Genomic DNA, 7,385 nt, shown 5'->3' with positions numbered 1-7,385 from the left:
AAAATGAGACACTACAGCAACATTTTATTTTTTCTTTTCTTTGCACTTCACTGTACTACATGAAAAGCAGCTGTTGCAGTATAAGCACATATTTTCTTTGGGGCATTTTCTTTTCTTTTTTTAGTTTCATTGTATTCACTCATTTTTTTATGAATATCTTTATTTTGAGTTCATCTCCTTATGTGATCCATGTGAAATATGTATTTCATTAACAAATGGAAAAAATGCAAAAGAAAAATGTTCATTCTTTTAATACAATTCAAGAAAATAAATAAAAGATAGATCGATCGATCGATATAGATCATTTATATACCGTATATAAATTATGCATTTAGAATTAGAATATGTATGTACAGTAAGTTTATTAATTTATTAATCATTTATTAATCCGCTACCAGTTTTGTGTTTTGGGCAATTCTTTCACAACCTGTCATTTACATTGCAACCTGAAACCATTTCCTTTATAACAGAATGAAATAACAGATGAAATACCAAAAATAAAACAACCCCCCTTACTATGTAAGAGTCTACATTTCGAATTTTTCTGATACTGCTAGTTCGTAATATTGTTCTTATTATTTTAGTACTACACCATTTGATTGAAAATGTATCATCATGAGTCACGATTATGCAGCAGACTGCAGAAATAGCACAAACGCATGAGGAGCCTTGTGCATACAGCGTGTGTGTTTGTGTGCGTGTATATATATACTGTATATATATATATATATATATATATATATATATATATATATATATATATGCACATACACACACACACACACACACACACACATGTCGAGGAGTCAATTTTATCACTACTAGTGCATAAACCAATGCAGATACAGTTTATACACATTCATCACTCAACCTGAAAAGATTGGGAGAAAAATAGGCATTGCCTCATTTATTGTGCTGCCAGAAAATAATATTTAAGCTCCGTACAGGAGGTGCAATTGTCTTTGGGAGCGAAAGCAGGTGCAAGTGTGAGGATGAAGGGAGTATTTTTTTCCCCTCTCGGAGGTAGGTATGAGCACCGGTATTGTCATGGGTGAATACAAAAAAAAAAAAATCCTGTCAACGCCTCTTTAAAAATAACCCCAGGGTGTATATTGTGTTTTTGTGTTTTCACTCTCTCGGAATCACAACATTTGAGCCCCCTTATTCAAATCGCCTCCAGTCCGGACGCACACCCCCCCAAACGAGAAGAGACAGGCCTCCATGTTGGAACCGGAGGCTTAGCCAGAATGAAGCAATGCTGACGCCACCACCCGTGCGAATATTTACGTTACGCTATCCAAATACAACACACACCTTTCATGTGGATGTGACGAGTGGGAGTGGATTCCGAGTGCCGCCGTGCGGTGGGCGCCGTTGCCTCTGCTGGGAGAGAGAAAGAGAGAGAGATTGATTTTCCACGCAGTCAACAAAATGATTTTGTCATGCAGGGTAAATACACGGCCTCCCAAACGCATTTATCCCAAACATACACGCACGCGCATCCCCGTGGAGAGCGCGCTACCAGGAAACCTCATGCAAACACAACACGCGTACGACTCTCGTGTTGTGTTGCTGTGCTTCTGGAAATTTAGAAATGCGATAGATTATACAATATAGTATTTGCTTATTTGGCAGTCTATCGGTGTAATAAGGGTAAAAGGGGTGGAGTGCCCTCTCCAGGTCGGGGATGAGGGCACGTATCTTATACATTTACTGTTCCACCCACTGAAGTGTAAAAACTCCAAATTTGGTTATACATTCGAGGAATGTAAAAAAAAGTGTACCCAAAAAGAATCCATGTTCGTAAAAACGCAAATGTTTTGACTTTAAAGTGAAATACAACTGAACAGTATTATGCTCTGTTGGCTGTTGAGAAACACTCTGCTCTTCCATTCACAAACACATTTCAAAATCCAACCGCTACGATTATACTTACGCATACGAACAATATACTACTTATGAGTCAGGCCCGTTCTGTCTGCTCTTCAATTTATCGAATGCAAATAAAACCGTAGCGGGAAGCCAAACGTTTGTAAATGCAAGTTTGTTATTTGAGAAGGGAGCACCGGGTGGATCCATACTCAAATGATCACTTGTTTAATGACCTTTTGTGCCAATATGGGGAAATTAATGAGCCGTGACATTCAATTATACACCAACGGCTCCAATCACGGTAGCACTTTGGAGAGACAAACACGGGGAACGCTTGAGAAGGACTTGCTTGTTTATGAGTGTCTCTTTGGCGTGGGGAGCCATATCATTTGCATAATCATGAATAGCCGATACGGTTGTCAGGGGAAACAGACGAGGGAGAGGAAAGCGAGCGATGCTGCAGTGACGAGCAAAACCGCGGCGCGTTCCGCAGCACAACTTTGAATGGACTTGCACTATGTTTGGATGGAACATTGATCTCCATTCACTGATACGATAATGCAAAAGTCATTTTAATTTGCTGTCACGATAAAAAAAAATACAAATTGGGAGGGGATTTCCAATGGTACATCAGTGTATTAGCACCTAAAGTAATCGATCGCTGCAAAGAAAGTATTGCCGAGGTTGTATTTACTTTAAAAAAAAAAAGGCTTTAATTAGGGAATCAAAAAATCTATCTTGCATTTCCTGGCCAAGGGCCTATCAGAGAAAGAATTTGCTCTGCAGCCATTGGTTACTAGGAAGAGTAAGTAGAAACACATCCCCGAATGCTCTTAGCAACAAGCGAATTCTTAACGTGAAGCATATTTAAAAAGTAAAATACCACCACATTACTTTTAACTTTTGGAGGGGAGCAACAATGTTAGTATTCCAGCCGCCCCATTTTACAAATATGACAATTTTGAAAAAAAAAAAAAAAAGAGTGGATGCAACTACGATTGGCGCTCACCGTTGCCACCGTGTGGTCAAAAGCGGTCTGGGAAATTATTGTGGTTTTGGCAACTATTTGTCCTTTTCAGGGCTCCCCCTTTTTTGGGTGGCGCACGAATTGCAATTGGCAGGACGCTCGCGGGCACACGGTCACGTTGTTTTGCCGTCGCTCGGATTGCGTCCTCTCCCATCTGTGTCATCGACCGCCCACGTCGCATCAACCTGCCTCCCTCAGACAGCTCATTCCCTCGGCCTGAGCCAGCCTCCCACGGCCATCCTCCCCGCGGCTCGATATTAAAAAAAAAAAAAAAACACTCCTGCAAACTGGAAGGCTAAGGGGTAAGATGGACCCCCCTCAGCGAAAGTGCCTGAAGCCCATTTTATTCCAGCAAGGATTCTCTTTTTTTTTTTTTCTTCTTTTTACTGCTGTCACTTAGCCATTTTTCTCCCATCTCCAGGCGGCCAGACAGTGAGTCATGCTCCGCAGCCGAGAATTTAAGAAAAGAAAAGAAAAAAATCGATTTTCTCCTTTTTTTTTTTTACCTCTCTCTCACTTCTCGACCCAGCGACGGGATAATCGATTGCGCCGCCTTTGTCCTCCATGCGAGTGTCGTCCCTAGTTTACAATACGTGGAATCAGTTTGCACGTATGGACGAAAAAAAATTGAAAATTAAAAATTAAAATTGATTACTTTAGGTACTGAAAGTACTGAAAAATGGATTGTAGGTGTTAAAATACAAAAGTAATCAGTTAAATTAGATACTTAAGTAGGGACTAAATTAAGGTACGAAAGTACCAATAGTCCATTTTAGGTATTCAAATACTAATCAGTTAAATTAGATACTTAAGTACATAAAATGATCAGTGCTTTTAACAATAAAGTGATTGGTTATTTTACTACGTCATGTAATCAAATTGGTCACTTTAGGGACTAAATTAAGGTACGAAAGTACTAATAGTCCATTTTAGGTATTCAAACACTAATCAGTTAAATTAGATACTTAAATACCTAAAATAATCAATTCCTTTCAAGTATGAAGTAGTTGATATTTTATCACCTGACATCATGAAATTGATCGCTTTAGGTACCGAAAGTACTGAGGTAATCGATTTCTTTAGGCACTGAAAGTACTAAAGTAATTACTTAAGGTTCTAAAGTAATAGTCAATTATTTGAGCTATTCAAATACTAAACTAGTCGGTTACTTAAGTACCTAAAATAATCCATTCAATATGTAAAGTAATTGATTATTTTACTACCTGAAGTCATACAGTTGATCACTTTAGGTACTGAAAGTACTGACAACTGATTTCTTTAGGTACTAAAAGTACTAACGTAAGTACTTAAGGTGCTTAAGTACTATTAGTCAATTATATGAGGCATTTTTTTTTTACAAAGGCAAATTGGGGAAAGCGGACGTTGCGAGCGAACGTTTCCATTTGTGCGACAGAGTACAAGCGGCGGGACGGAGTGTGACTTGGAATGGCACCGGGTGACAAATAGCTGACAGGCCGCGTGTCTGATGGCAGGTGTCGGGATTGGTGGCGGCCGAGTTCATGCTCATGTTGTCCTCGGCTCGCTTGCGCCGTATCGATCCGCCTCGATCTTATTTAGCCACCTCCAAAAACGGCGGCCCCGCGTCGACTCGAGATTATTACGCCTCGGTTTTGTCACGGCCGGCGGCTGACGGGTGGTCGTCGCGATTCGCGCGCTCGTCGCTGGGGAGTTTTCGTTTTTCCCGAGAGGCTTTGTTTTGAGCTTTTGAGGCCAGAAGCCTGAGAAAACAAAAAGAAAAAAAAAACTGGGAGAACACATTATGGGTGACGGCGAAGGGCCCTGAAGCTTTCGTTTTTTTTTTTTTGATGATTAAAAAGTTGAAAAACAATTTGTTCTTTTTCATCACAGGGAAACAATGGAATGGCTGGCCTGAGGGGTTGCATCAAATGGCGACAGTGTGCTATTTTATTGCTGATTTCCTAGCATATTTCCAGGAAATATTACTGCTATGATTCATAAAAACAATGCTAGTGTATCCACGCGTGTATTGCATGTTTCAGCTTCTCACTAAGTAGCAACAATCATTCTTCGCAGATGCATGTCAACAAGTGTTGCTGCACCGTTTTTGTTTACGTTTTGTTTGCGCTTCAATGGGGTTTCCGCATTTGCATACAGTTTTGCTAAACTTTCAGAAATGATTTTTAAGTTCTGATAATCTCGTTTATTGAATTTTAAATTCACTGTATGCCGTATACTACTGTATACTATTATATCCAATGCACTGCATTTCACCATTTATTTGTCTTTTTTTTGCCTGTATTTGCTTAAGTGGGATCAAAGTTCATCACATGACCTACCCAGATGTGTCCCTAATATTCTGACTCTCTCATGTTGCTCCCAGAATATTGAAAACGGCTCAAAATAATGCAGTGCAGTTTGTCTCAATAAATAAATCAAAACCTGATGAATACTTCAATGAAAGTTTACCTAATTTGACGTCCAGTAAGGATACAGTTGATTTGTCGGAAGGGTTTAGGACCCCGGTCTATTTATAGCGCAATGACAGCGTTGTTGCTGTCTTGTGTTAAAGCCAATGTGACAAGTCAGAGTTCTTTTTTCTTGTTTCCCCTTAAATCGAAAGTGGCCTCAGATGGCATCTCCTTATTAGAAGCCAACAGACGAGAGGTTGAGGTCAAGGGTCAGAAGGGTTTACGCTGATAACATAAGGCGCCCACCCGCCAGCCCCATGTACACACCTGAGCCACACGGTGCAGGAGAGTTAAAGATGGCCGCCGACTTTTTCCGGAAGGGCTTGGGCGCTGTTTGGCGAGGCGTTCAGGTATCCGCCATCTGCTGTTTACCCGCCGCCGCCCTCGACGACATCTGACATTGACACAGCTGTTCACGCTGCTGTGCCGAAATGCAGAAAAAAAAATAACTAATGCGCGTGTGTGTGGGCACAAACACGTAATTAGCTTTAGTTGACTCAATTGATGGAGGAGAAAGGCAAAATATTAAGAACGGCTTTAAAAAAAATACGACGAATAGAACTGCTGACGTCCGCTATGATTATATGTGGAGTCCCTCAAGGATTGATCCATGGACCCCTTTTATTCAGAGGTTAAGCATCAGTCAGTTCAACGGAATTACTTGTGTATTTTTTCAACACATGCTCACTGTATACAAAAAGCGCTTTGTTCGATTGTCTAAAAATAAAAAAGAGCCATAAACGTAAAATGGGACAAGGAGAAGGGGATGTTACCTCTCTGGGAGATGACCCTCGTGTCATCCCGCCTCATTAGTCAAAAGGGTCCAAGGGACGCTTGCGCCAAATCTATTCCGGTCCTCATCCCCCATTTTGGTCTCTGCAAGACATGGACAGATGAATGTGTGGGTTTATGACACAATATGCAGTGATATATCTAAGTGTCAAGGTCGTTGCAATGCTGTTCTACGAGATGGAATTAGAAGAGGAATGGCTGTCATGGTAACCAATTAATTGATCCATGCTGCAAGGGAGGGAGTGAACGATAGAAACACGACAGCAGACACCTGGTCCTGGACCAATCCCGAAATTGATGGATGGCGTGGCAGCTTTGCACGGGCGTTCATTAATCCTCCACTGGCGGTCCTGTCCACTCGTCAAAAAAAAAGTGTGTGCGCATGTGTGACGCTTCGGGTGCAAATTGCCGTCCTGTCAGTCTCCACCGCACCAACCAAGGCCAGAAGTGGGGGTGACGGCACTTTACTTACACGTCACCAGATTACAAAGATGAAGTTCCGGCGAATAAGTCAGAAGGTCCGGAACTCGTGTAAAAATCAATAATTGAAGTTATGGGCTATTGACGGTCGACGTCCCTGGAATTACGCTTAATAGCCAACGTTCGGTGGACGCCATCGCCATCTTGTGTCAGTTAAGCGTACTGCAAAGGTTTTTTGATAGGTTGTCTGTTTTATTGGCATTATGAACAAGTTTGAGGATGGTTTTTCTCTGTTAATCTAAATTATCTATTTAAATGTTTGACAGGTAGCTCATTAAAAAGCTAGACTAAAAAAACTTATTTTCTTTCATCCAAATATCAATGCAATCTTTTTAGTCAACCTGATAAGTACAACAATTCAAATTGGATTTATTCATTTTTTTGCGAGATAAACGCTTAAAAACGTAATTTTACTAACTTGTGGCAGCGATCAATGGGTCATAGGCTAAATTGAATAAAAATAAAATAACCTGCACCCCTGGCTGTCTCGGAATTTGATCATTTCTATTTTCGGGGGGGGGGGGACTGTAGCTTGTCTTTAATGACTTTCATTTTTTTTATGTCTTTAATGACTCATTTTTTTTAAGTTACATCAGGACAGCCCAACTGTAAGTCATCCTCCTTTTTTGACTTATTAAAATGCTCAATTTAGTTCTTTATATTCTTTGTGCATTTGGTTTGTAGTTGAACATGATAGAATTCTGTATTGTCCATCCTGGTTCCTTACCTGATCAAAGGTCTGCTGCAGATTGCTGGCAATATAC

The 7,385-nt window shown here is 40.5% G+C and overlaps 1 long non-coding RNA gene across 1 annotated transcript; it reads right to left on the bottom strand.

Moving 5' to 3' along the window:
* Positions 1 to 1,236: 1,236 nt before the first annotated feature.
* On the bottom strand, positions 1,237 to 6,212 carry LOC148405416 (uncharacterized). Its single transcript, XR_015864202.1, has 3 exons — positions 6,123 to 6,212; positions 5,617 to 5,770; positions 1,237 to 1,383 (listed from the first exon to the last, which is right to left on the bottom strand). It is a non-coding gene; the product is annotated as an uncharacterized LOC148405416 (long non-coding RNA).
* Positions 6,213 to 7,385: the final 1,173 nt, after the last annotated feature.

The sequence above is a fragment of the Hippichthys cyanospilos genome, chromosome 22, assembly GCF_059441005.1.
Source record: "Hippichthys cyanospilos isolate Australia breed blue-spotted pipefish chromosome 22, RoL_Hcya_1.0, whole genome shotgun sequence".
Classification (NCBI taxonomy): domain Eukaryota; kingdom Metazoa; phylum Chordata; class Actinopteri; order Syngnathiformes; family Syngnathidae; genus Hippichthys; species Hippichthys cyanospilos.
Note: the sequence above shows the minus strand (reverse complement) of the source record. Positions and strands in the feature narration are given on the sequence as shown.